Below are 25281 nucleotides of genomic sequence, written 5' to 3'. Positions count from 1 at the left end.
GCTCAGAACCCTCTCCACAGTAGCTTCCTGTCCCAGTGAGAGGAAAAGCCAAATCTTAGCATGGCCCTCAAAGCTTCGTGGTACTTTTGACCTCATCTCCCACCCCAGGGCCATGGTGTATGGTTGATCATGCTGAGTTCTGCACAGCTCATTGTGGTGCATGTAAGTGGCACTTGCTTCCTCCCCAACTTATGCATTGCACAACTTGTACAGCTGTATATGCTGCTCCTGCCTGCCCGTCTCTAGCTCTGCTCCAGCCGCAGTGGAATCCATGTTGTTCTTCAGACACACCGGGTATGCTTCCTGTTGAAGCTCTTCCTACTGCCTGCTCCCTTGGCCTGGAACATTCTTCCCCCAGAGGTGTGTATGGCTAGTTAGCTCACCTTCTTCAGGTCTTTTTTCAAATGTCACCCTATTTAAAATTGTTCCATCTGGGTCACTGCCCCCAGATGTTCCCTTTTTCCCTTTCTCTTTATTTTTTCTCCTAGCACTTATCACCATCTAATATATTATACATTTTCCTTATTTGTTTGGTTTATTTTTATTTATTTATTTTTTCTCAACAGAACATAAGCTTGATGCAGGCAGGCACCAGTGTTAACTTTTGTTCACTGCTGTATCCCCAGTGCCTGGATTAGTGCCTGGCAGTAGGGGCTCAGTGATGCATGAGTGAATGAGTTTGGATGCACACAGGTAAAGTGTTGGAAACAGTGCTCAGCACACAGGAAGCACCCAATACATGGTTGCCAGTATTTTCATTGTCTCTGTTAATTGTCCAGGCCCTGGCTCAAATGTGGCTTTCTCTGAGCCTTTCTGCAGTCCCTTCTGAGGCTGAATTAAATCACCACCACCTGTGCTCTGTGTTCCCCTTCACTTTGCCTTCTCTGCTCGGCATTTATCATACTGCAGTAGTGGGGCTTATCTCACACTTTTTCCTGTTCCAGTTGGAATTCCTGTGGGGCAAAGACTGGCCTGTTCAGATTTGTATCTCAGGCGGTCTGCGCCCCCAGCTGGCATGTGGTGGGAGCTTAGGAAGTGCTTGCTGCTGGCGGCTGTGGGAGGTGGAAAGAGCTCTTTAATCCATCAGGACCCTTACAAGGGGGCCTGGCTCCAGCATCACTGCCGTCTGATGTTTGTGCCCCCTCCCAAGAGAGTGTCAAGGGAGAGCTTGACAATCACCTAAATGAGAGTCTCCAGTGGTACATTTAGAGCAAATTTTGGTGAGAGGAGTCTCTTGGATGACAGCATCTAGGTGACCTGATTGTTTCACATATAAGAGTCTGGCTTTTTGGCTACTCAGGTTTTGAGAGGTTGGGGTCATTCAAGGGAGGCAGTGTAAGACCCATGTGTTTGGAGGTGGCTGGGGCAAGAGGGTGCAGGAGAAAAGGCTTGAGCTGGCCTGTAAGGGATCTGGGTTGGTGAAGGGAGAATAGCTTCTGGGGGTGGCAGAAGAAACAGGAGAGCTGCCCCTTCCATACCTGGGGAGGGGTGAATGCCTTGGGGAGGCATGGTTAGGTAGGTGGTTTGGGGCCATCAGGGGAAGACTGTAATTCCAGGGCAATGACTATGGCCTGTTGTATTTGGCAGGAGGGGTCCACACTGGGGATTGTGGTGGAGTGAGGAGAGGGCACTGGGAGAGAAGCTCTGGAGTCATTTTCTCTTCCAGAGGTGGAGTTGTCTTGTGTACCTGCACATGGCACGCAGAGCCCATGCTCTCAGGTACCTTCGGGGTGGCAGAGTTTCAACTGAACCAACAGAGGACAAGGGGCTGAGTAGTTGGAGGCCTTGGCTGAGATGCCCAGTTTCTTGGTTCACTTTCTTTACCTGTCAGATTAGCAGGAAGCAAGCAAATCCCTCCCGCCTTTGCTCAGCATTAGCCTCAGAGACTTGGAAAGAGCTGGGCCTTCAGGTGGGAGCTTGGTGGCCACACTGGAGAGTGCCAAGCTTGACATTGAGTGTCCGAGGGGCTGCAAGTTGTTCACTCATCCAGAGATGGATTCATTCTGCAAACGTAGGGAGAGTTCCTTTCCCATTCCTCTTGGCTGTTTGGAGATGGAATTTCTGAATTGACCTTGGCCTTTCCCTGATCTTGGCCTTTCCCCTGCACTGTGGCCTCTTTACTCTTAACATTATGCCCCAGCCCTTTTCCATGGGTCCCTCGTCTTCCTTATGGCCATCTAAAATGGCTGTATAATATTCTATCAAGGGAATATTTTCAGTAAGCCATGAGCTTGTCATGGAGCATTTAGATTGCTTCTAATTTTTGCTCTTTCATCTAATGCTACGTAAGTCATCTCTGTGTATTATGGAATCATTTCATTAGTTGGCATTTGTCTAGCTAATGGCAATGGCCCAAGATTTAATAAAGAATCAGAATTTCTTTTTTCAAGAAGAATGTCATGAGGATATATAAAAAATTTACTTAAAATGCTAGGAATCATCTTTGTTGGGGTTTTCATGAATGAGGAAGCAGGGAAACAGTAACAGGAAATTAGTCGTAAGTGAAAGGCTGTGTGTATACAAGTAACTCGTGACTTGTTTATTCCTGAGTGTGGAGAGGAGCCAATAAATCCTTGGAAGGAGCAATCTACCTGTGAAAATCAAAGAGATCTGTATTCCTGCGTCTGATGAAAACATAACAAAATAAAATAAACAGTGATCTCTTCTTAAGGATATTTTTAGAAATGCCCTAAAACAAGAAATAGTAAATAAGATTTCCGAGAAAAAACACGTCTCCTTAATTGCGAGTGATCTTCTCTGGAAATGCCATTTAGTAGTGGAAGCAGGTTGTAGACTTGCTGAAAGGATTTGATTTTTTGGTCATTAGGAAATAACTAGAATGAAATTGACAAACAGCACTGACTTGGTCCCCAGTACTGCTTTTGAGCCTGAGGTATGTGTTGGCTTTGGAGCGATGAGGAAGGCTTCCTCTGACTTGCTGATTTGTTGTTGTTGTTGTTGTTGTTGTTGTTGTTGTTGTTGTTTTGAGATGGAGTCTCGCTCTGCCAACAAGCTGGAGTGCAGTGGTGCGATCGTGGCTCACTGCAGCTTCTGACTCCCTGGTTCAAGCGATTCTTCTGCCTCAGCCTCCGGAGCAGCTGGGATTATAGGCACACACCACCACACCCAGCTAATTTTTGTATTTTCAGTAGAGTCGGGGTTTCACCGTGTTGGCCAGGATGGTCTCTATCTCCTGACCTCGTGATCTACCTGCCTCGGCCTCCCAAAGTGCTGGGATTACAGGCGTGAGCCCCCACACCCGGCCTGTTGTTGTTTTTATTGTTTCAGTCTCTGGTGGCTTATTATGTAGACTTGGGCTGTAAGCGTTGCATTTCAGTTAAACCAGCAAATGTTTACACTATATAAGGTTGCAAGGAATAAAACTTTAGGGAGAAAGAACCCAATGCACCCGTGTTTCTGAGAAGCTCATGACCAGGGAGTGGGAAGGATAAAGCAATGGTTATTCAAGGGAGATTAAGAAGGGGGCCCTGGGAGAAGTCAGCTCCATCCTTTTAGAGAAGGGAGGAGTTCTGCCTCACTGCTGGGCAGGATGGGGCTAAAGGGCAAGAGAATCAAGAAAGGTTTTATGGAACTGGTTGTGTTTGTCAACACCTTGAGGGACAGGCTGAAATGGAGGCTGGACATTCTCAGCAAAGGTAAAAGGCCTGAGTAAACGAGATAGAGATGGAAGGACGTGGGGCAATGTTTGGGATTTGGCTGAAGAATCGGATGCCTGTAGTAATGGGCATAGTAGCACTTTATGGAGAGTATCAGGTGCCAGACATGGTTCTAAGAGCTTTATATGTAGTAACTCACATAATCCACCAAATGAGGTACTGTTATTACCCCATTTTACAGATGAGTAAGCTAAGTTATATAGCAATGAATTAATTGCCCAGTATCATACTTCTGTGGAGCCAAGATCAGACCAATTTCATCTGGCTCCAGGCTCTGTGCTTCTGACCGTGAAGCTGTCCTGCCTCTGATTTGGGGAAAGAACAGTCACTAGAACCAGAAAGATGGACAGATGCCATATGTTTAGAGGCTGAGATTATCAACATTCAGGAATACAGAGGTGGAAAAGAGACCAGAGCTGGAGATGAGGGGGATTGGAGAGGTGGGGATGGGAGGAGGGTTTGGTGAGAGCCGTGAGGGGCCACAGGAAGACGAGCTTTAAGAATTTTGTCAGTGAGGCCCAGGGCTGCAGAGAATCCCAGGAGGTGAGACCTGAGGAATAGGTCTGGGCCAAGGAGAAAGCTGTGAGGGCGTCGGGAGAGGGGCAGCAGGGTGACCCAGGCTAGAGCTGCTGTGGCGTCCTATCCTGGCTGCAGGGTGCTGCGTGTTCCTGGGGGATCATAGCTGTTGATGAGTATCACTGTCCCTGTCCTCTTATCTGTAGAAAGAGGTGAGTGTGACAGAGGAGGCAGGTGAGAGCTGGCACTGCTAATTTGGCAAACCTGGTGACTTTTCTGCAGCCTAATGATTTTTGAAAGCTGTTTGCTGTGCTGAGGCACAAGTGTGACTTCCCCCATCTAAATGCTGTGCAATTGCTATTTTCCCTGGAAAATTGGGCCCATGTGGGCTCTGTGTGTGGTTTATTTGAGTTCCATTTTTATAGCCTTATTACCTTGTCCCCATGATGCAAGAGGCCTCTCTCTTTTCTTGAGCTTTGCTGTGAAAATTGTTTCTTAAAAGGCACAAAGTGATCTCTCGTCATCTGGGTGGTGCTCTCTCCACAAGCAGCACTTTTCTGCAGACTCCACATACACTTGTCATCGCCCCTGCCCCCACTTGGCAGGTTCCTCTGATTGTTGGCAATTTACTGAGAACTTTTAGGCAGCTTTTGAATCTCACTACCTAGGTGTTTGTCTTGATTTCTTCCAGAAGAATTTGTGCATGTAAATATCCATTCAGCCTCTTCCTCTCTGAAATGTTGCCCTGCCACTGACCGTGCTAGGACCTGAAACCCAGTCTTGTCTTCTGGCCTCAAGCTGATTAACAATAGCAGTCGTCATGTACAGAACCTGAGCAGTTACCAGGCACTAAGCTAAGGCATTATGTTCATGATCTTAATTATTCCCAATTTCTTTGAGGTAGGTACTGTTACTTCCCCCATTTTACAGATAAAGAAGATGAGCCTTAAAGGGGTAGAGTAAGTTACCCCAGGTCACACAGCTAGTAGATGGCAGAGCTGGGCCTCAGTGAGCCTTTCTAACCTTGGAGTCCATGTGCTCCATTCATTCATTCATTGGCAACAAATGATTGCCTACAACTGGCTGAGAACTGTTACAGACCCAGGGTGTACAGCAAAGGGAAAAAAGGCAGAACTCCCACCTTCAGCTTATATTCTAACTTGGGGAGATAGAGATCATATAATAAATGACATATACGTTATGCTATGTGGTAATGAGAACTATGGAGAAAAATGAAGCCAGGAGGTCAGATGGGAAGTGGGAGGATTTTGAATAGAGTGGTCAAAGAAGGCCTCATTGAAAGTACAACAAATTGTTAGGTTAACAAACAAACTCCCAAATCTCAGTGTAGCAACACAACAAAACTGCACTTCTGTGCAGAAAAATTCCAAACTGACTGCTCCTGGTTAGCAGGCAGCCTTCCTTGCAGTCATTGAGAGACCTAGACTCCTTTTATCTTGTGTCTCTGCCTTCTTCAAGGGCTTTAGCTTCCTTTCCATTCAAATGCTGGAGCGTGAGGAAGAAGAGAAGAGGGCAGTTTGTGAGGAAGGCTTTATGGGCCAATCTGGAGGAAGCATACCTCCCTCCCACCCACTGGCCAGAATTCAGTCACCTATGTTCACTCCTGACTGCAAGGGAGTTTAGCCATGTGCCCCCTAAAAAAGGAAGTGAGTTCCGGTGAACTCATGGCATGTTGTGTGTTGCAGTGAGTGAGGTGGAGAAGTGAGCTATGTGTTTAGCTGGAGGAAGAGCATTTTATGCAAAAGGAACAGCAAGACAAAGGCTGCTGGCATGGAGTGGGGAGGAGAGAAGGAGAGTGGGAGCAGATGAGGGCATGGAGTTGTGGGGGCCAGGCCATTGGGGTCTCTGTAAGGATTTGGTTGCCTTGGGAATGGCAAGAGGAGCCAGAACATAGAGTTTTGAAGGAGGAACAACAGCATCTGAGGCATGTCTCACAGGGCTCACTCTGGCTGCTGTGTTGAGAGTGGACTGAGGGAGCAAGGGGGATGCAGGGGAGAAGCGGGTGTTTGTGGTTGTTATCCAGGTGTGTGAGCGGAAGGTTTGGCCCTGAGCTGGGGTGATAGAGGTGGGGAGAAGCCATTAGATTTGAGATCTGTTCTGAAGGTGGGCCAGCAACTTTTGCTGTGGGATTGGTAGTGGGGCATGAGGGAAAGAAAGGAGCCAAGATAATTCTGAGGTTTTGGCTTTGCCTAATGAGTATTAGTCTCACTTCCTACCCTCAGAAGCAAGAGGGGAAATTTTTTGGAAAAAGATATCTGAGTGTTCTCTGGACCCTGACCTGTCCCCCATAACTTCTTTCACTCTGCAGTACTTTTTCCGGCACAGATGGGCAATTCCCATTCATGACTAAGCTTTCAGACACAGGGAGGGCACCTGGAATCCCTCCTAGCACACAGCAGAGGTGAGGCAGCACTGGGAATTGTCTCACTTTCTCTGGGGTCTTTGGGTCAAACCTTGGGACCCCTTTAGAGGGACATGGGACATGGGAGAGACTGAGTGTGCCCTCTAGGGGGGTGAGATATGCCTACTGGAGTCTACTTCCAATGCCTGCCATCTACAAACACTGGCTGAAGGGTAACAACCCATGTGTGTTTGAGAGTGGGAGCGGAAACTGTTTCCCACGTACTTCCTTGGCAGTCATGACCTGCCAAGGCTGAAACTGGAGATGGGACTTTTTAATAGACCATGATCTCACTAGGAGCATATGGGGAAGAAGTTTCATCTTAGAGATGGCAGGACGTGAGCTGTGAAAACAAATAGTGCACACCTACTAGATGCTGGGTCCCCGCTAGGTGTTTTATTTCACTGGGGAGCAAAACAATATATCATCCCTGCCCTCATGGCACAGACGGCCTCAAGTGGCTAAACCACAGAATGGTTAGCTGAGAGAAATTATAGTTATTTCTGTTTTTTCTTTACTGATTGCGAATGGGGTTGTATTTTAAATTTTGGTATCCATGTGTTCATTGCTAGTATATAGAAATCCAATAGATTTTTGGGTTTTTATCTTGTATCCTACATGTTTACTAAACTCACTAATTAGTCATAGAATTTTTTTTTTTGTTTATTTCTCAGGATTTTCTGCATAGATAGTCATATCACTTGCAAATAGAGAGTGTTTCATTTCATCTTTTCCAATCTGTATGCTTTTTATTTCCTTTCGTTGCCTGAGTGTGGTGGCGAGGACTTCTAGTCCTGTGTTGAACAAGAGTGCTGAGAGTGCATATCCTTGCTTTGTTCTTAGTCTTGGGGAAAGCATCAGCCTTTCACCATGAAGCGTAAGGTCAGCTGTGGGTTTGTTGTAGATGCCACTTGCACTTTGCTGGCATGGTTGTGAGTAGGACTGTGGGTTTTTTTTTGTGTGTGTGTGGTGTTTGGCTGAAATACAGTGGTTATTATCTACAAGTTTTCTGTCTTGAAAGGGAGATTTGTTGGGGTATTTTCTCTTTGTGCCCCTTGGCATTTCTGGGTTGCCGGTCTCCTCAGTTCCAAGCCTGAGCTATATGCAGAAAAGGAAATGCAGGAAGCTCACCACTGTGTTGTTCCTTGGGTCCTGAGGTCACAGCTGTTCTGCCTTCTTGGAAGTCTACCCTTTGGAGTCTTCTTATAGTCATCTAGCATAGAATGCCCAGGGATTTTCGTTGTTCTTAGCAGGTGGAATCGGGGAAAGTGCACCTGCTCCATCCTGCTGGGAGTGGAAGTGGTTGGGGGAAATTGGAGCATATAGGTCGGGGCTAGTTTAGATGCAAGGGCTCCATTCTGTAGGTGCAGGAGGGCCATGGAGGCCCAGCCCTGACAGCAGGGGGAGGGGGATGGGAAGAGGGGGAGGGGAGAGAGCCCAGGTGGCTGCTGCCTACGTCCAAGCAGAAGGTCCTGAGGTCCTGGCCGTGACAGTAGAACTGCAGCAGAAGGGAAGGACAGGAAGTTCCATCAGGACAGTGAGGAAGTGCAAGGAGACTAGGTTGGTCTGAGGTTTCTAGCTTGAGCAGTTAGCTAGCTCTGAGATTACAGAGACAGAGGGAGGGGTCTAAGCATGGCAGAGGGGTGTATTCTAGGCATTGTAGAGCAGATCTGGAAGACTGGACTAACTGTGCTTCCCCTCAGGGGAGGTTCCACAGAGGAAATTTGGCTGCTGGATAAAAATCCAGGGAGTGTGCTTTCTGGGCAGAGGAAACAACGTGGGAAAAGGCACAGATACAGAAAATGGCGTGATAGGCCTGTTGGGACTCCAGCTAGCTGAGGCGTAAGTGGGTAGTTACTGGTTCCATGACTGGGAAGGATGCTGTAGGAGTGCGCAAAAGAAAGAAGTTCTGGAATGCGAGTTGATGCTGCCAGCGGTCCAGTTGGCTCCTTGCCTTCTGTTCTTTGTGTGTTGGCATCAGACCTCTCTACTGCAGACAGGCTGCTCTGCCTGAGGGGGTATAGCTGCCAGCAGCCTCAGTTTACAATCCCAGTGAAGGGGGAGAGCGTTTCTCTACATCTAGATATCAGTTTAGGGGAAAGACTCTGATTGGCCCAGGTTGGTGATGTGCCTGCCTCTGGACCCATCACTGTTGCAAGGGAGTGGAGAGTTCTAATCTGGGCCGGATCGTCTGCCCACCCCCTTTGGGGCAACCAGAGTCTTTTAAAGGAGAAGGCAGACAACATGCATCTAGGAAAGATAAAAAAGACTGTTTACCATGGCTTACTATAATAGATTGTGAAGAATATATAGTATGGCAGTGCAGGAACTCTTCACAGAGGTTAAAGCAGGGGACTTGATCAAGGTTAGGTTTTATTAAAATCATTTTGGACACTGTCCGGGGTTGTGGTTGGAAGTGAATGATAAGAGGTGTTGAGATAGGTTCGGAGGCCACTGCTATAGCTCCAAGGAGCACTGAGGATGCCTAAACTAGCTTAGAGTCCTGACTTACTTTATTTGCACTTCACCTCCAGCCACAGCATCAGTGAGGTGGAGGACAGGGATAGAGTCCTAGAGACGTTAGACAGGCAAGACTTGGTGGCCAGATGGAGGCAGGGAGAAGAAGGAGGTCTTATGGAAGATTCCCCACTGCCACCAAGGGCATAAAGAATGAGTCTCTGGAAGGCTAGCCTTATCTTTGGAAACATTATTAGGTGTTGGCATACTCGATGTACCTTATTGCTTCTTCAGAAGTGTTAGTGTTGTTGGCTTCTTGTGGTATCCAGCTGGAAGAGGAAGCTGATTGATTGGATTTCCCTCCCTTTAAAGAGCTTCCTTTTTTGAGAAATCAGATGATAGGTGATACAGTCAGGACTGCCAGTGGAGAAATAGGTGGGGGAGAGGAGGACTCTGGCTTGGAGACTGACTCTCCTGCCCCCAGCCTGCCCCCAGCCTGCCCCGAGGCCTGTGAGTCTGCTTTAGGCACATTTGTCCTTTTGGTATCATCCTTGCTGGGAAGGCTTTTAAGGGATTTAAGGAAAGAAATGACACAATCTGATTCATGTTGCACCAGATTTCCTCCTCTGTTCAGAATAGAGTATGGGTGGAGGTAGAGTGACTCCAAGAGTAGCAGCAGGGAAGCAGGGCACCAATTAGGAGACTGTTGCAGCAATCTAGGATGGGGACGGTGGAGGTGGTGAGAAATGGTCACATTCTGAATACATTTTAAAGGTAAGAACCAGTTTTAGTGAGGATTAGATACAGAGTGAGAGAGAAAGGAGATGAAAATGACTCCCAAATTTTTGGTCTGGGCAGCTGGAAGAATGTTGTCTTAAACTGAAGCAGATATGACTCTGGGAGGAGCAGGTCAGGGGTCTGTGTTTTCTCACCGTGTCTTACACAAAGCTCCCATCTACTTCTTACTTGACACAAGCAGTTAGATATCCTGGTCAGGAGTTCAGAGGAGGGGTCCAGGCTCAGAGAGAAATCTGAGCATCATCAGCATGGAGGTGATATGTGTGAATCCAAGAGACTAGTTGAGATCACCAAGGGAGTGACAGAGAAGAGATGAAAACAAGGACTGAACACTCTGACATAAGAGGTGGGGAGATAAAGAAGAATAAGCAAAGAGAAGGAGCAGCCGGTGAGGTGGGTGGAAAACCAGGAGAGCTAGAGGGCATGATTAAATGGTGTCAAAGCTGCAAGGTAAGGACTGAGACTTGACCAATGGATCTAGCAACATGCAAGACAGGCCTAATGCATGCTGTTGGACCTAAGTTTAACTTTGCAAATAAGTCATAGTTCCTTTCCAGAGGGAGAATATAATTTTGCAAAAATGGATCATTTAAGATTTATTGAAATAAATCTAAAAAGATGTGAAGATAGTACCATAGGAATCCAGCAGAAGGAAACAGTGCTTCTGGCTTTTGTGGGGAGGATTGAGTCACATTCATTCATATATTCGTTAATTTATGTATTCATTCTTTTGACAAAAACTTGTTGGGTGCCAGGGTTTACGGGGAGGAGGGAAGAGAGAGTTGTTGTCTAGTGGGTGTAGAGTTTTGTTTTTTGCAGATGAAAAGAGTTCCGGCGATGGCTGGTGGTAATCATTGAACAACAATATGGAGGCACTTAATACCATTGAACTGTACACTTAAAAATGGTTAAGACTGTAAATTTTGTGTGACATGTATTTTCTCACGATTAAAAATGGAGAGAGATTAAAAAACACTTTTTGGGGCCCCATCATGAACTTGGTCTGGGATATGATGTTTGAAATGGATGCGCCATTTCAGTAGATGGAGGTAATGTGGAGAAGAGTGGAGGAAGATGTCCAGCTGAGAGGGTTTTGGGAACTACCAGTCCTGTTTGTCTGGATGATAGGGTCTATCAGGGGGAAACCAAGTAAGCTGAGACTGCAGCCGGGCCAATTGGTGCAGGCCCAACATCCTGGGCTGTGGAGTTGGGCCTGCCTTCTTAGATTCTGGGAGCCTCTAGTGGTTTCTGTCCAGGGGAGTGTCATTCCAAAGGTGAGTATTTAGATTAATTTCATTGGTCCTTCCTGTTTAAACCATTGCCTGTTAAAGGCAGTGGGGTTGAGGTATTCATTTTTATGGTGAAAATTCTGGCCTAGCCGAATTTTAGATATCAAAGCATGTTTTAATGAATTGAGTAGGTTATTTTTCCATCCATTTTACAAGTATTTGTTGAGGAACATCTAAGTGCCCGTAGTGTTCTAGGCAGTTGGGGGTATGGAATGGGGTGAACTTAATAGATCTCTTCTCTTGAAAAGCCTGCAGTGTAGAGAAACCCCCTCTCCTTCCTAAACAAGAAGTTATGCCATAACGTGGCATGTGTTACCATAGGCATGCCACCAGAGTTCCATGGGTGCTAAGAGGAGGGAGTGCCTGGCCTGCCTGGAACACTGGGGAGGCTTATAGGTAAAAACTGTCCAATAGATTTAAAGGACAAGCAGGGATTTTCTAGGCAAAGAAGCAGAAATGGGCATCCCAGGAGTATGGTAAATCAAAACATATTGGGTGCTGTGAATTTAAAGCTAAACTTTTATTTCATTGGCTTTTAGGTGGTGCTGGCTAGAGTGTATACGTTTGGACCCAAGCTTAACTTTTCCAATGTGGAATCCTGGGCCTTCATTGGTAAGTTTGTTTGATGCCTTCTTACCAAATTATGCTATTGAGGATTGGTATTTGGAATGAAAGGCAAGGTAGTTGTCATTGGCAAGTTCTTTGTGGAGGTTACCAGTCCTGGACCTGGAGAAGCCTGTAGGGCAGGCTGAAGGGGTACATAGGAAAAGTGAAATCTCGCTGTAGGTTTCTGTGGTAGATGCAGAGAGGGAGGCCACAGGAGGGGAACCAAGGGGTGCGGGGGATGGATGCAGCTGGCCTTATGGAGAGGTGGAGCTTTGGCTCTGTTTTGAAGGGCAAGCTAGATTGAAAAAACTCCAGGGAGGAGTGAAAGAAGATTTTCGGGGCTTGAGAACATAGAGGTGAGGTGTAAAAAAAGTGGGCTTAGCAGCAGTCCTATAGGAGCAAAATCTTCATCGAAAGGAGTCATGGGCAAGAACTGTGGTGCGATCTGCTGGCGTCTGACGATTCTAGTCCATCAGCAAACTTTTTCTGTAGAGGACCAGATGCTAAATATTTTTGGCTTCGTAGACCATGTGGTCTCTGTCACAGCTACTCTACTCTGCTGTGGTAACATGCAAGCAGCCATAGATAATATGGAAATGAATGGGTGTGGCGGTATTCCAGTAAAATTTATTTACAGAAGCAGGTGGTGGGCTGGATTTGGCCTGCGGATTGTAGTTTACAGACTCCTTTTCTAGACCCTAAAAGCCTGGTTAAGGCACATAGACTTTATCCTGAAGGCAGTGGGAAGCCATTGAAGTTATTTTCGGCAAAGAAGTGAAGTGGCAGAAGTGATGTTTACATTTTAGGAGCATCCATCTGATAGCTGGACAAGAGGCATAGGCCCCTTTTGGAAGGCGGTAGTCATTCAGACATGAGGTCTTGTGGTGAGCAGTAGTGAAAATGGAAGCAAAGGTTCAATGGAGGAGATACTGCAAAGGGAGAACCAATAGTGTTTTCAGTCTCTTAGACTTTAGAGAGTCAAAGAGGATGAAAGTTTAGACTTGCTTGTTCACAGTGGTATCATTGACAGAAATGTAGATGTTGGGAGTGGAGAGGAGTAGCTGATGCATCTGGTTTTAGATATGTTGAATTCAAGATAACAGTGATCATCCATAAGAAATGTCCAGCAGAGAATTGGAAATGCAGGGCTGAGGCCTAGCCTGAGAAGATTAAGTCTAGAGATGTAGAATGGAAGCCATAGGATTAAACATGGTCTCCCCAAAATGAGCAGTGGGCTGATTATGGGGAACATGCATAACTTTGGGATAGGAAGAAGATGGAAGAGACTCAGAGGCCATGGTGGAGAGTCCCAGGAAGGGAAGAGAATGGGGAGACCAGGGAGAAGGGACCTGTAGGAAGGCTGCTGAATTTGTGACAAGGTCTTTGCAGATGGCCTTGAGGAATGTAATGTCACAGAAGGGGAAGGAAAGAGGAAGCCAGGTTACATGGAGTTGGACATAAATGAAGGATAAAGAATTGAGATGTTACAAAAATAGACCGCTCATAGAAGGTTTGGGTAGTAAAAGAAGGGAGATACATAAGATTAAGATACTTGCTTGTCAGAATAACCTTTGCTTTAGCTTTGAGGCAGGCAAAGCATGCTGTGACCGGTTCTCATTTCCTTCTTTGGAGCCAAGCTGTGTTTGGGAGTTTGTGTGTACTGAAGGCTTGTGATTGTATTCTTATGCTCCCTTTTGCGGTGTCGTGTTCATAACTCTGCCACAACTTGCACCACGGAATCCAGCCCATGTTTGGACCCTTGCCATGAGACAAGATGTGATCTGTTGGGGGAGTAGTTGCAGTTGTATAAATTAGAGGAGAAAATAGAGTGGACCAAAAATTGAAATAAACCTTCTTACTGCAGAGTCTGTCCAAATATGGGGACTTGAGGATAATTCCTCCACTCATGATTGCATTATGTATCAATTTGTGCTCTGAATATTTTGAGTGTACCTTCTTTGGTTTGAATTCTAAGTAGTTCTTGACTTGGTTTGTGTGAGTATAGCAGTTAGAGAGCTGGTAATAAAAGCAACAGGTGTAACTGGTTTAGAGCCATGATTTATTGAACACTCATTATGTACTAAGTCCTGTGCTAAGTGCTATTGTGTATCATCCCATTTCATCTTTGCAATGACCTATGTGGGGAGAATTATTAACAGTATTCTTATTTCAGCCAGAAATAAGTCTTAGTTGAGTAACCTCTGCAAGGTTACAAGGGATTTGAACCCAGGTCTGTATAATCCCTGGCTTATGCTACTTCCTGCTTTTTCTCGCCTGTGTCTGGAATTTTTCCTCCCACTAATGTAGAAGGACTAGAGATAGATTGAGTCCCTCAGGTTAAATATTCAGAGCCTGTAGTGGGTGTTTCCTCTTCTTAGGAGTCTATTGAAAGGGCAGAAGAAGTGTGGGAAGTCTGAAAGAGACTAAGGCCAAACCTCAAACACTTACTTTAACTGTTTCCCCAGATAAAATTTAGTTGAAGGCAGCAGCCTTGGGCTTGGAAAGAAAATAGCACTAGAAGGCATGAGAGTCAGATTCCAGTCCTAGCATTATGACAATTATAATGTCATTTTTGTTTAAACTCTTGGCATTTCTCTCCAGTTACCTCCAGCTTTGAGCTCCAAAGGCAGGCTCCTATTTTGTCTTGGTTTTCACTGTATCCCCAGCATTGTAGCACAGAATCTGGCATGTAGTATGTTATGTACTCACTAATTATTTATTGCTTCAAATGAACCAAAGGACTTGGTAAAAGGTGCTTAGCCTCTCAGGCACTGCTCTTGGCACCATGGTTGTAGAGGTGAAACAGGACAAGGTCTCTGCTGTCGTGAAGCAGACGTCTACATGTGTGAGATGTAGAATGTGACATCAGCTATGATTATGCTCTGAAATAAAAGACAATGAGACCAGGGTGGAGAGGGAAACGCCTGTCCAAGAAGTGAGACAGTGAGCTTGTTTGGGGGTAAAATCCATAAAATTCCTCTTGGGGTGACTACAGATTTAATTATTTTGCTTGGCTGCCATTGCTAATGCCCAGCTGACTGCTCCCTGCAGTGAGGACTCCCACCCCAGGCCTCGCTTTCTTCAGCTCTGCTGAGCGTGCCTCTGCTGGGTCGGCTCCCAGTTCTCCTCCAGCTGCTCAGATCCCAGCCTCCACAGCCTGCTCTGCTGGTTCTCGGTTCTTTGTCCTTAGTTTCTGGTTTGGCTTGGTCCCTTTCACGTCATCCTTGACGTCCTCCCTGGGTGAGCTCATCCACCACTCACCCCTGTCTCGAAGACACCCATATCTCCATATCCGACCTGAACCTCCTCCCAGTCCACATTCCTAGTGGTCTGCCCTGAGGGCACCTCAACCTGTCGGTCCCCTCCCGAGTGCCACATGCATCTTTCTCCCTGTGCTGCCTACTTGGTCCACACTCCTCAGTTGCTTCTGCTTCAAGAGTCGTCCTGGCCTTGTCTTTTCCCTCGTGTTCCTTTGGTTACCACATCCTGAAGAGCTCATCTTCTAATTTGTTAACTCTGTTCTTCTCTGTCTCTCCACTCCTGTGTTTAGGATTCATCATTTTGTTTTATGACAGCCTCTTAATTGGTCATCCTGTGTTCATCTTTTTCCTCCCTCACTCCACTGCCCACATTCCTATCAACATATTTCTAACACACGTCTGATCAGAGCTCTCTTCTGCTTAAAACTCTCCAAGAGCTCCTCATTGCTTAGAATGTAACCCCCTTCGGTGGGCCTACAGTCTTCTCATCATCTGACTTTTGGCCCCCTGCAACTTTTGCCCCCCCCACCCCCACTCCGCTTTGGGTTTTCCTTTTTCCCTAACTCACATTTCTAACCTCAGCCCAGTTACCAACAGCCATCACTTCCTAGTGTCTTTGCAGTGCTGGGCCCTCTCCTGGGAATGGCGTGGTCCCTGTTCACACTTTGGGAACTCAACTCCAGTTTCCCCCAACTCTTCAGGATACCATCCTTCCTTACCCAGCACCTCTCCATGACCTGAAAATGACCTTCCTCCTGGCTCCCAGAACACCCTCATGTCTTTCTCTCTTGCAAAGCACTTATCATAAGGTGTTACTGTTGATTTACTTATCTGTTATGCTCAGCAACCTGAGCTCCTTAAGGGTGGAGACCACACACACATACACACACGCGCGCACACATACATACTTTCTCTCTCGCACGCGCGTGCACGCTCTCTCTCTGTCTCTCCGTCTCTCTTTCTGTCTCTCTGTTCTAAGTGCCAGCATAGTTTACCTGGCTCAGGAAATTTTTGTTGAAAGAGTGAGGACTGGTCTGTTTGTGCAGTCAAGCAACAGATTTATAATGTGATAAAATGTACTTGAAATGGGAGGTTCATTGGCCATTGGGTTTATTGGGGCGCTCTTCTTGTCAGCTTTGAGCGCAGGACAAGTTGTGTTGGGCTTGAGTTTGTGACTGCCTGTTGTGTCTCCCAGCATGCTGAGACCTCAGAAATGTCTCTTCTCTGTATTCTTTGCCCCTGACTTTTTATTTTTTTAGCTCTTGTTGTTGATGGACCGATAATAGCAATTCAAAATGAAAAATAATCCATCAAGGAATTCTCAGGAGCGAGGTCCACCCACCTTGGTCCTGGATGAATCCCAAATTTCCTAAATTAGCCAGAATATCTATTCTTGCCAACCACTGTCTGACAGCATTTTTCCCGCTTAATCCAGCTGAGAATGCTTTTCTTGAAGGGTGAGTATACCTAGTGGCCCTTCGTGGAGGTGCCTGAGGGCCTCTTTGTCTTTGTTTTAAACCTTGTGAACTCCCCAGTGAATACTGAGGAGTCTAACAAATAGGAAGAAGCTCTGACCCCAGGGGTCCCAAGTCAGTGTCTGTACTTTGCATGGGAGCTAGCACAATGCACCTAGCCAATAGCACATAAACTCTCATGTTTTCATTCAGGGCCTTAAGCTTGATGCTTGTTGTGTCTTCTTCACTTCCTAACTCTGCCAGAGACCTAAGAAGTTGTGCCAAGAGTGCAGCTTTTATTTGGGGGCTCACAGTAATCTAGGAAAGCTTTTCGGAAGAGAGCCATTCTCAGCCCCGAGGTGTCCTGCAGACCAGGGCCCTCCAGCAGGCTCTTGGAGCCGCTTTCCTTGGCTGGAAATGCTTGTGATGCTGCCTCCCCTTGTAGGGACTTTCCATACGCTTTTCCCTCAGCCTGGAATGCATTTTTCGCCTGGTTTGCCTAGCTTATGCCTGTTCACCCTTTGGAACTCAGCTGATTGGCCTGCCTCCTCCTCAGAAGCCCTCCCACCTCACTGATAAGAAGGCTAGGTCTTGTCCTCACCATTCCCATGCCAGCATCTAGCGCTTATGGGCTGCTCACCTTGTGTCAGGCACTGTTAGAATGCTTCATGGGTAGCTACTTTGTATTAGGGGCTTGGTAGATGTTGGCTGAGGTAAATGTCATCATTATCCCAAAGACACTGTGTGAGGAAACTGAGGCCTTGACCCATTGAGTAGGTGATAGAGTAGGAGTTTATCCCAGATGCTGGGCTGTGGATTTCTGCTCTGACCCTTTCTTCTTTACACTACCGTTCCCTCTGCTCCAGGTCCTTGCAGTCTGTCCTTTTTCAACACTTGTCACGGAGGTCATGACCTCTGTTCATGTGGTTATTTAATGAATGAATGTTCGCTCCCTTGCTGGGCAGCCCCTTTGAGCCCCAGGATGGCGGGAGTACCTAGGACTCTAGACAGGTGCTCAGCATGGAGTTCACCGAGAGCCTGTGGGACTGCCCACTTGCCCACAGCCGCTTCTTGCCTTTTGCATCACAGGAGTGTGGGCTAGGACCATAAAAGAGCCAGCCCAGGCCTCCCCCTTTCTGGAGCTCACTGGGTACGTGCCTGGGGTTTGGCCCTCACCCTTGCTTCCATGGTTCTGCACCAGAGCCAGCTGTGCTGAGGAAACATCTGTGCCTTGTTAAGGTCTGTTCCTTCTGCCCCCTCCCTTTGCTCTTTTCTCTACCTTACAACCCCTTTGCTGCCCTTCTTTAAGGAAAGGGGCTCCCTTTGCCTCTCAGGGCAGAACCAGCTGCCCTTCTCCTGGTCTTCTTGATCTGCACACACTCTGAGGATGACTGCCTATGGTGGGTCATGATGGTCCATGTACCCTGGACTTTGGTTTCTGTGGCAGAGCAGTACTTTGTACAGTCAGGGCTCATGGCCCTATAGGAGACTGAGGGAGAGCCCGAGGTCATTACCTTAAGAGAAGCTGCTTCATGGTGCAGTTTGTGTGTGTGCATGTATGTGTGGATGTGTGCTTTTTTCATGCATGGTGTTTTTATTTGTGTTGTTTATCCCTCTGCTATATCTCCATCTCTCAGAGGTCTAACATGGGGCTTTGAATAGTGGATCTATCATAGCTCTTGGCAAAGTCTTCTCCCCTCCTGATCTGAAGGCACCTCCCTTTTCCCCTACCCCTCACTTTGGTACCTTGGTGTCTTCACAGGGTTGTTATGACTACCAGGACACTCTTCGCAGACCTCATTGAGATTGCAGTGATGTGAAAACCCTACCTAGATTCTAGCCAGCTGGGCAGGGGCCTGGCAGCGGGGGAAGCCCAGTTCCCTAGGGCACCTCACCAGGCCTCCAGTGCTCTCTAGGGCCAGGCTGGCTGAGCTTCAACTGACTCATACTGTTTTTGACTGGGAAAAATAAAATTTTTAAATGGCTTCTGACCAAATGGGGAAAGTGGATGTGGGAGGAAGACAAGGGGGACGTTAGCCACACCCTAGGTACATTTGCCAGCAGCAAACTGAGATGGGCTTAAAGTGCGGCTGGCCTCTAAGGCGCCTCCTTCAAGGGGCATTCAGCACACCGGTCTCAGGCTCTGGAGGCCCACCTGCTTCAGAACGTCAGCTCCATGTCTGTCTAGCATTGTGACTTAAGACAAACCCACCAAGCTCCCTTGGCCTCCATTTTCTCATCTGTAAAATGGGATTGTAATCATTAGAATAACCTGTATAAGGTTCTTGTGAGAGTGGAATGAAAACATGCTTAGCACTGTGACTGGTATGTAGAAAACACCAAATATTTATTATCTGTTATTGTTGTTGTTTGTCAAAGTATTGTTGTTAATAATAACTATAAGAAGACTTTGGAGCAGATATAAAGTCTAAAATGCAGGCTGTGATGAAAGGGAGATGCTATATAAGAAAACTGCTTTTCGAATTGCACATTATGTCCAGATATTATTATTAGTACAAGTGTATCTATTGTTGTTTTGTCTTTGAAAAAAAATGCTGGAGCACAATTTTATGATGTTGAGTCTATGTCCTTTGTTGTTTTGTTTTTTGTTTTGGAAAGAGGTTTATTACGTTGGCCTTTATTGGAATCTTGTCTAGTGAATGCATGACCCACATTGATGACCCTGGGTACCAAATGACTGGACAGCACCTGGCAAAGAAGAGCCATTATTTCCATGGTCACTATTGTTTAAAATGTTTATGGTAAACAATACCTGATAGGAAGTTCTTAGAGGTTTATTGACAGTAAACTGTCAGGAATGCACTGAGTTATTATTTACTCTAGACCTGAGAAATTCTCTCTCTGCAAGTTTTGTGCCTTGTATAGCTACATAAATATAAAAAATTTCCTTAGAATTTGATATAAACAGCTACCATTGTCTTCACAAATATGTTAGAAATATTTTCTTAATAGCAGCTACTTGACCGTTTTGTTTTTTGTCTCCATTCTGTACCATTGCTCTGTCTCTTCCCATCTTTCTGAAAATAAAAGTGAGCCAAATTCACCATTTGAAAAACACATAGATACTTTTAGGCAGTGGTTGAAAACTCTCTACCCCCTGGCTGCATCTGGCTTGCAGATGTGTTTTGTTCAGCACTCATAGTGTTTTAAGATGTTTAAATTAGTGGCCAACATTTAAAAATGGGTGGATTTTGAATCAAAATCCAGATTTCCAGCTCTTCGTGAGAAATCAAAGGTCTGGTGGGCCTGGGCCCATCTTCCTTGTGGCAGTGTGGAAGAGTGGTGGTCCCTCTGCTGGGAGCTTGTTTCTCCAGCCTGCCCCAGGCTGGCGCAGCCTCCCTGTACCTTTCCATGGCCTGCTTAGCCCCTGTAGGTAATTGAGTTTGTAGTCTCTGCTTAATATAACTAATACCCCTTAGATACTGTGCATCAATTTAGAATTATTTCCACTAGCAACTGTGACCATAGATAGGAAGGATATTTTACTTGCTAAGTTGTCTTTCTTATGATAGCTCAAATGGCTATAATAGTATTTTAGGCTCTTTTGGATTTAATAGAATTACCTTCTCTCCTCTCTGTGGGATTTCCTCATTAACAATTTTAAAAAAGTGTTCAGCAAGGCTTATATATCAACATAAAATTTTAAATAGTGCAGGATATAAATTTCAATAGCTACTATTGAAGGGAGGTTGCAAACAAGCGAACTGCTTTAATTCAGTAATTTATGGTGGTGTAAATTTGAAAAATAAAAGATACTTAGTTTTTTTTTTTTTTTAAGAATAAAATAATTAAATAGTTGACCTTTGGCAGAGTCTTTGTTGAAATAGGCAAGGGGTTTGAGCTTCTTAGAACTTGAGACAACTGCCTTCTGGAGTCTTTCCTCAGATGAGTCTGTGCCTCCTGCTAGCTAGTGCACGCTCAGCACTGTGGCCACATGCGGAGGGCAGAGAGAAGACTCAGCTTCCAATGATGGTCACTGTAGTCGGGGTGCCCTTGCAAATACCAACATTTTAAAAAATTACTATTTTCTGAGCTTTTAGAAACTTTTTTGTTTTTGTCATCACAAAAGTAATAAACACTTGTGATAAATTCAGACAACACTGAAGCGCTTTAACTTAATTAAGCAACAAAATCTTCTGTAACCGCCCTCAACCTTTTCCAACCATTCCTCAAACATAAGCACTTTTGAGAGTTTGCTTCTTATACTCCTGGACTTTCGTGTTTGCTTGTTTCTCTCCACCCCTACCCTTTGCCCTCAACCACAACATAGGTACTTTCCCTTTTATTTTCTAAAGATAGACTCTCCCTGTGCATGGTGTTCTACAACTTCCTTTTTACAGCTGTCAATTATTTTGGTTATTTTTCCAAGTCCATATGTAAAGATAAATGTACTGGCCGGGCGCGGTGGCTCAAGCCTGTAATCCCAGCACTTTGGGAGGCCGAGACGGGCGGATCACGAGGTCAGGAGATCGAGACCATCCTGGCTAACACGGTGAAACCCCGTCTCTACTAAAAATACAAAAACTAGCCGGGCGAGGTGGCGGGCGCCTGTAGTCCCAGCTACTCGGGAGGCTGAGGCAGGAGAATGGCGTAAACCTGGGAGACGGAGCTTGCAGTGAGCTGAGATCCGGCCACTGCACTCCAGTCCGGGCGACAGAGCGAGACTCCGCCTCAAAAAAAAAAAAAAAAAAAAAAAAGATAAATGTACTTGTTACTTTTTAAAAGTTGTACTCCATGTTATGGTTGTATGTTAAGTAAATTTCATTTTGTATTGGTAAACACTCAGGTTGTTTCTGATCTTTTGCCATTGCAGCCATTGCTGCTGTGGAAATTTTTGTGCACACCTGTGAACTTTTGCATGACATTTTCTTTGGTATAGATACATAGAAGTAGGACTTTTGGTTTAAATGGTTTGCTATTTAAAGTTTGAATCCATATTGCCAAATTACCCTCCAAAAAGGCTGTACCAATTCATGCTCTTCCTAGGAACATCCCATTATGGCTTTGCTAATCTAGTTTTTGCTTAAATGTGTATAAGAAAAGTAAATCTTAAAAGCCTCACAAAAAGTGCCATCAAAATTACATGTTTATCTTAGAAAAGCATTCAAAATATATGTCTGTAGATTTAATTATATGATTTTTTATATCTTGACTTTGATGATGGTTATCATCCTGCAAGGTGACAAAAAAGTTCCCTAAATACTGTACACAATTATTAAATAATTATTAAGGATATCAGTTGCACCGGGTAGCCTTTGGAAGAATTACAGCCAAATCACAGCTTCCTTTTCCACAGTTCTGCCAGATTGGCTTGCCTTTCCCACCGAGGGCTGAGCCATTAATACTGAGGCCGGGTCAGCATTTGCAGGGGCCCTGCCAGGGAGTACCAGGCCTTGGGCCCCAGAGACCTGGGGAGCGAGAGATGGCAAGTGACTGCTGTGAGGCTGAGATAAAGTTTTTGCCTACAACACCCCATGGCTTTTTCCTTTACTGAGCTAGATGAGGAAAGGAAAGGGAAGTGATGTTCCCAGACTTCTGGTGGTCACTTTTGTTCATAGATTTCTCACAGGAGTGCTAACGCTTAGGCTCATGTTCATGAAGGTTTGAAACCTTAGCATTTGGGAAGGATCTGCAGATTCTTAGCCAGGGGCCTTAACTGGTAGTTGTGAACTCTTGGTCCAGGCTATATTTCAAGACTCCTTCTTAGAAAGAACAGGTCAGGTTACCACGTGCTAACTCCATGTGAAATTTTGAATTCTACCTTCTCTAGCCCTCCTCTGTGGCTCCGAGCTGGTATCTGGCATTTGCAAACAGTTTACCCTTTACTGACTTCTTAGAACTAGAACTTCTTAGAACTTCACTTTTATGAGGCTGAGTAGACTTGATGCCCAGGCCATTTATCCTTTGAGGGTGCCCTCAGCTTCATCAGACCCATGCTGGGCAGTCTGGCGTAGTGGAAAGAGACACTTGGAGCCAGACAGACCTGGGTTCAAATCCTGACATCATCACATTTACTAACAGTGTGACCCTTTGGCTGATGACCTGACTTAAGCATCAGTGTCTCCTTCTACAAAATAGGGACAGTAATTCTTTCCCAGGGGCATTTGGAAGTATATACGAATTAATATTTGTCAGGTGCCTCTCAGATGTTCAACACAGAATGAACGGTGTATAAATATGAGTCCTCTCTCATCTTCCTGCTGTAGAGAGAAAGTTCCTTGGGGATGCTCCAAGCTGGTGGCTACTGGCTGAGGATCCTGGAGTGAGAGGAAGGCTACCATGTAAACCCAGAGATGAATCATACACAATGTGTATTCTCAGGAGCTTAGTATTTGATATGGGAGCCTAACAAGCAAATAATGTGTCCAGTAATAGGAACTAATTAATAGAGGAAAGACTAACCTTCTAAGTGGGTGGGGTTGAAAAGTAGGTGGGGTATTGAAGGTTCAACAGGAGTCTGACAGAGAAGACAGACTATAAATAATTAATATACAGCTGTATCCACTAGAGATAAAGTTACATTGTTTTTTATGTACATGTTGACTTCTTTTGACCTTGCCAATACACTGATATATTCAAATTCAGCTCCTCTCTTTTCCCCTTTCCTTTTCCCTTCACTTTGCCTCTCCCCCAGCCCTGCCTTGAAATATTCAGCCACTGAAAATTTCTTAAAGATTTTCTTTATAGTTTAGTAAGTCCTCAGAGGATACTAATTCACCCTACTGAGATTTTACAAGAACTTTGGTGTCGCTGGGGTTTTCTTTGCATTCCTTTTTCTACAGTAAATATAAGTTCTTCTGGGTTGCCCAGCAATGAACAAACTACCAACCATTTGATGTTTACTGCGTGACTGCTGTGTACCAAGCACATGTGCCATTTCACTTAGTCCTCAGAATGTCAGAGCAGCTTTATGAAATGGGCTGCCCATTCTTTCTTATGGATGAGGAAACTGAGGCTTAGGGAAGTTAATATACTGAATATTATACATGTAGTGAGTAGGAAAGCCACAGTTCACCTCCAGGGTCTTTTTCTCCCTCTTTGCTGCCTTGCTTGGGGTTCAGCTTCTAGTAGGTGGACAGCAGACGTTTGTCTGAACATATGAGAACACTGCCTGCCATGTGCCAGTCAGTTTGATTTGTGCTGCTGGTTTTGTAACCCACGTGGGGCAATGACAGCTGCTCAGTTACTTTCCCAACTATTAGTGGGGCCCCAGGGTCACATATCAGTCATAATTGACAAAAAACACAATTTCCCTTTCCTCTCAACTTTTATTTCTAAGGTACTTGTAAGCAGATAGATTAGATTGTTAGCTTTTTAATTTTTTGCTTTGTCTCTGCCCTTTAAAGACTATGTGAGAGAATACACAGTGCCCTGAGAGCCTGGCCTGGAAATCAGAAACTTAGATTCCAGCTTCGGTTCTGCTGGTAACTCCTCAGTCATTATGGGTAAATAACATTCCCTTTCCAAAACTACTAGATTGTGTCCTTGGTGCAGTCTGGGGTTCGGGTGGTCCTAGGGACCCTGCCTACTGCATGAACCTGTATCAGCTCTGTGAGGCTGGAAGGAGCTCGGCGTTGGTGTTGGGCAGGCTCAAGTGAGCATCCTGGCTCCTGTACTCCCCAGCTCTGTGACCTTGGGCTAATCACCTGACTCCCTGATGCTTGTCCTTGTCTGCAAAGGAAGGCTAAGAGGACCTGCTTCCCAGGATCACTGTCCAGATTGAATGAGAAGGAATGTTGGCTTCCTTCCCTCTGTCTCCAACTCCTGAGTGCACTGGTTTTGGACTAACTGGGTGTTTCAGCAGTTGAAACCAAAACACCTTCATTAGGTACAGGGTTCATTATACCTTGCAACACCCTGAGATACTCAACATTTAGATTTCTTGAAGCTCTTTTTTGTTAAGAAACTCCTCAAAGGAAGATACTCTTCTGCCCCATTGAGCTTTATTAGTGCTTCAATGACAGCACCTTATTTTTTCACTTTTCCCCCCCTGCAGACAGAAGCTGCAGTGTGAATCGGTCTGCATTTATATAATTTAGTTTGCATTTCTTTGCAGAGAGGAAAACTCCATTCATTTAGCAAATGTCCGTCATGCCCAGGCCTTATGTTAGGTGAAGGGATTCAGAGAGAAATAGAGTCACTGACCTCAAGAAGCACACAGGGAGGAAAGGTATAAATACATAAAGTGACACGTGGGTTTGTCCTGTCACCAACGTATGCAGTAGGTGCTGTGGGAGAAGAGAGGATGACACTAGTTCTCTCTTGGAGGACCTCATAGAGAAGAGGTGACTTGTGAGCAAGTCTTTTTTATTTTTTGGAGAGAGGGTCTTGCTCTGTCACTCAGGCTGGAGTGCAGTGGCGCTATCCTAGCTCACTGCAACTTTGAAATCTTGGGCTTCAAGGGATCCTCCTGCTTCAGCCTCCCAAGTAGCCGGAACTACAGGCATGTGCCACTTGCCTGTCTGATTTTTTTTTTTTTTTTTTGTAATTTTTTGTAGAGACAGGGTCTAGCCGTGTTGCCTAGGCTGATCTTGAACTCCTGGCCTCAAACGATCCTCCCACCTTGTCCTCCTAAAGTGCTAGGATTATAGGCATGAGCCACTGCACCGAGCCGTTGTGAGCAAGTCTTAAAAGATGGTTAGGAAGGAGTCTATCAGCTGTAGAAGTGGGAAGGGCCCAGGCGGAAGGAGCACAGTTCAGAGGCTGGAGCCCTGGTAGGAGGTGACACACTAGGTGCATGTCTGGAGCGGGAGCCAAGAGGTGGAGGACCTGAGTGGCTTC

At 45.6% G+C, this 25281-nt stretch overlaps 1 protein-coding gene across 31 annotated transcripts in view; it reads left to right on the top strand.

Annotated features, from left to right (window-relative positions):
• ARNTL (aryl hydrocarbon receptor nuclear translocator like) overlaps window positions 1-25281 on the top strand; it is a 110236-nt gene that overhangs the window by 20201 nt on the left and 64754 nt on the right. For 30 of the 31 annotated variants that reach the window (XR_004435975.1, XR_004435974.1, XR_004435976.1 and 27 more), the window contains one exon: window positions 11699-11771. The exons of the other annotated variant lie outside the window; for it this stretch is intronic. The gene's annotated coding sequence lies outside the window, so the exon portion shown is untranslated. Of the gene's footprint in view, window positions 1-11698; window positions 11772-25281 lie in introns of those variants that run through there. 31 annotated transcript variants of the gene reach the window in all.

Source organism: Trachypithecus francoisi, unplaced genomic scaffold, assembly GCF_009764315.1.
Source record: "Trachypithecus francoisi isolate TF-2019V2 unplaced genomic scaffold, Tfra_2.0 Lachesis_group8, whole genome shotgun sequence".
Classification (NCBI taxonomy): domain Eukaryota; kingdom Metazoa; phylum Chordata; class Mammalia; order Primates; family Cercopithecidae; genus Trachypithecus; species Trachypithecus francoisi.
Note: the sequence above shows the minus strand (reverse complement) of the source record. Positions and strands in the feature narration are given on the sequence as shown.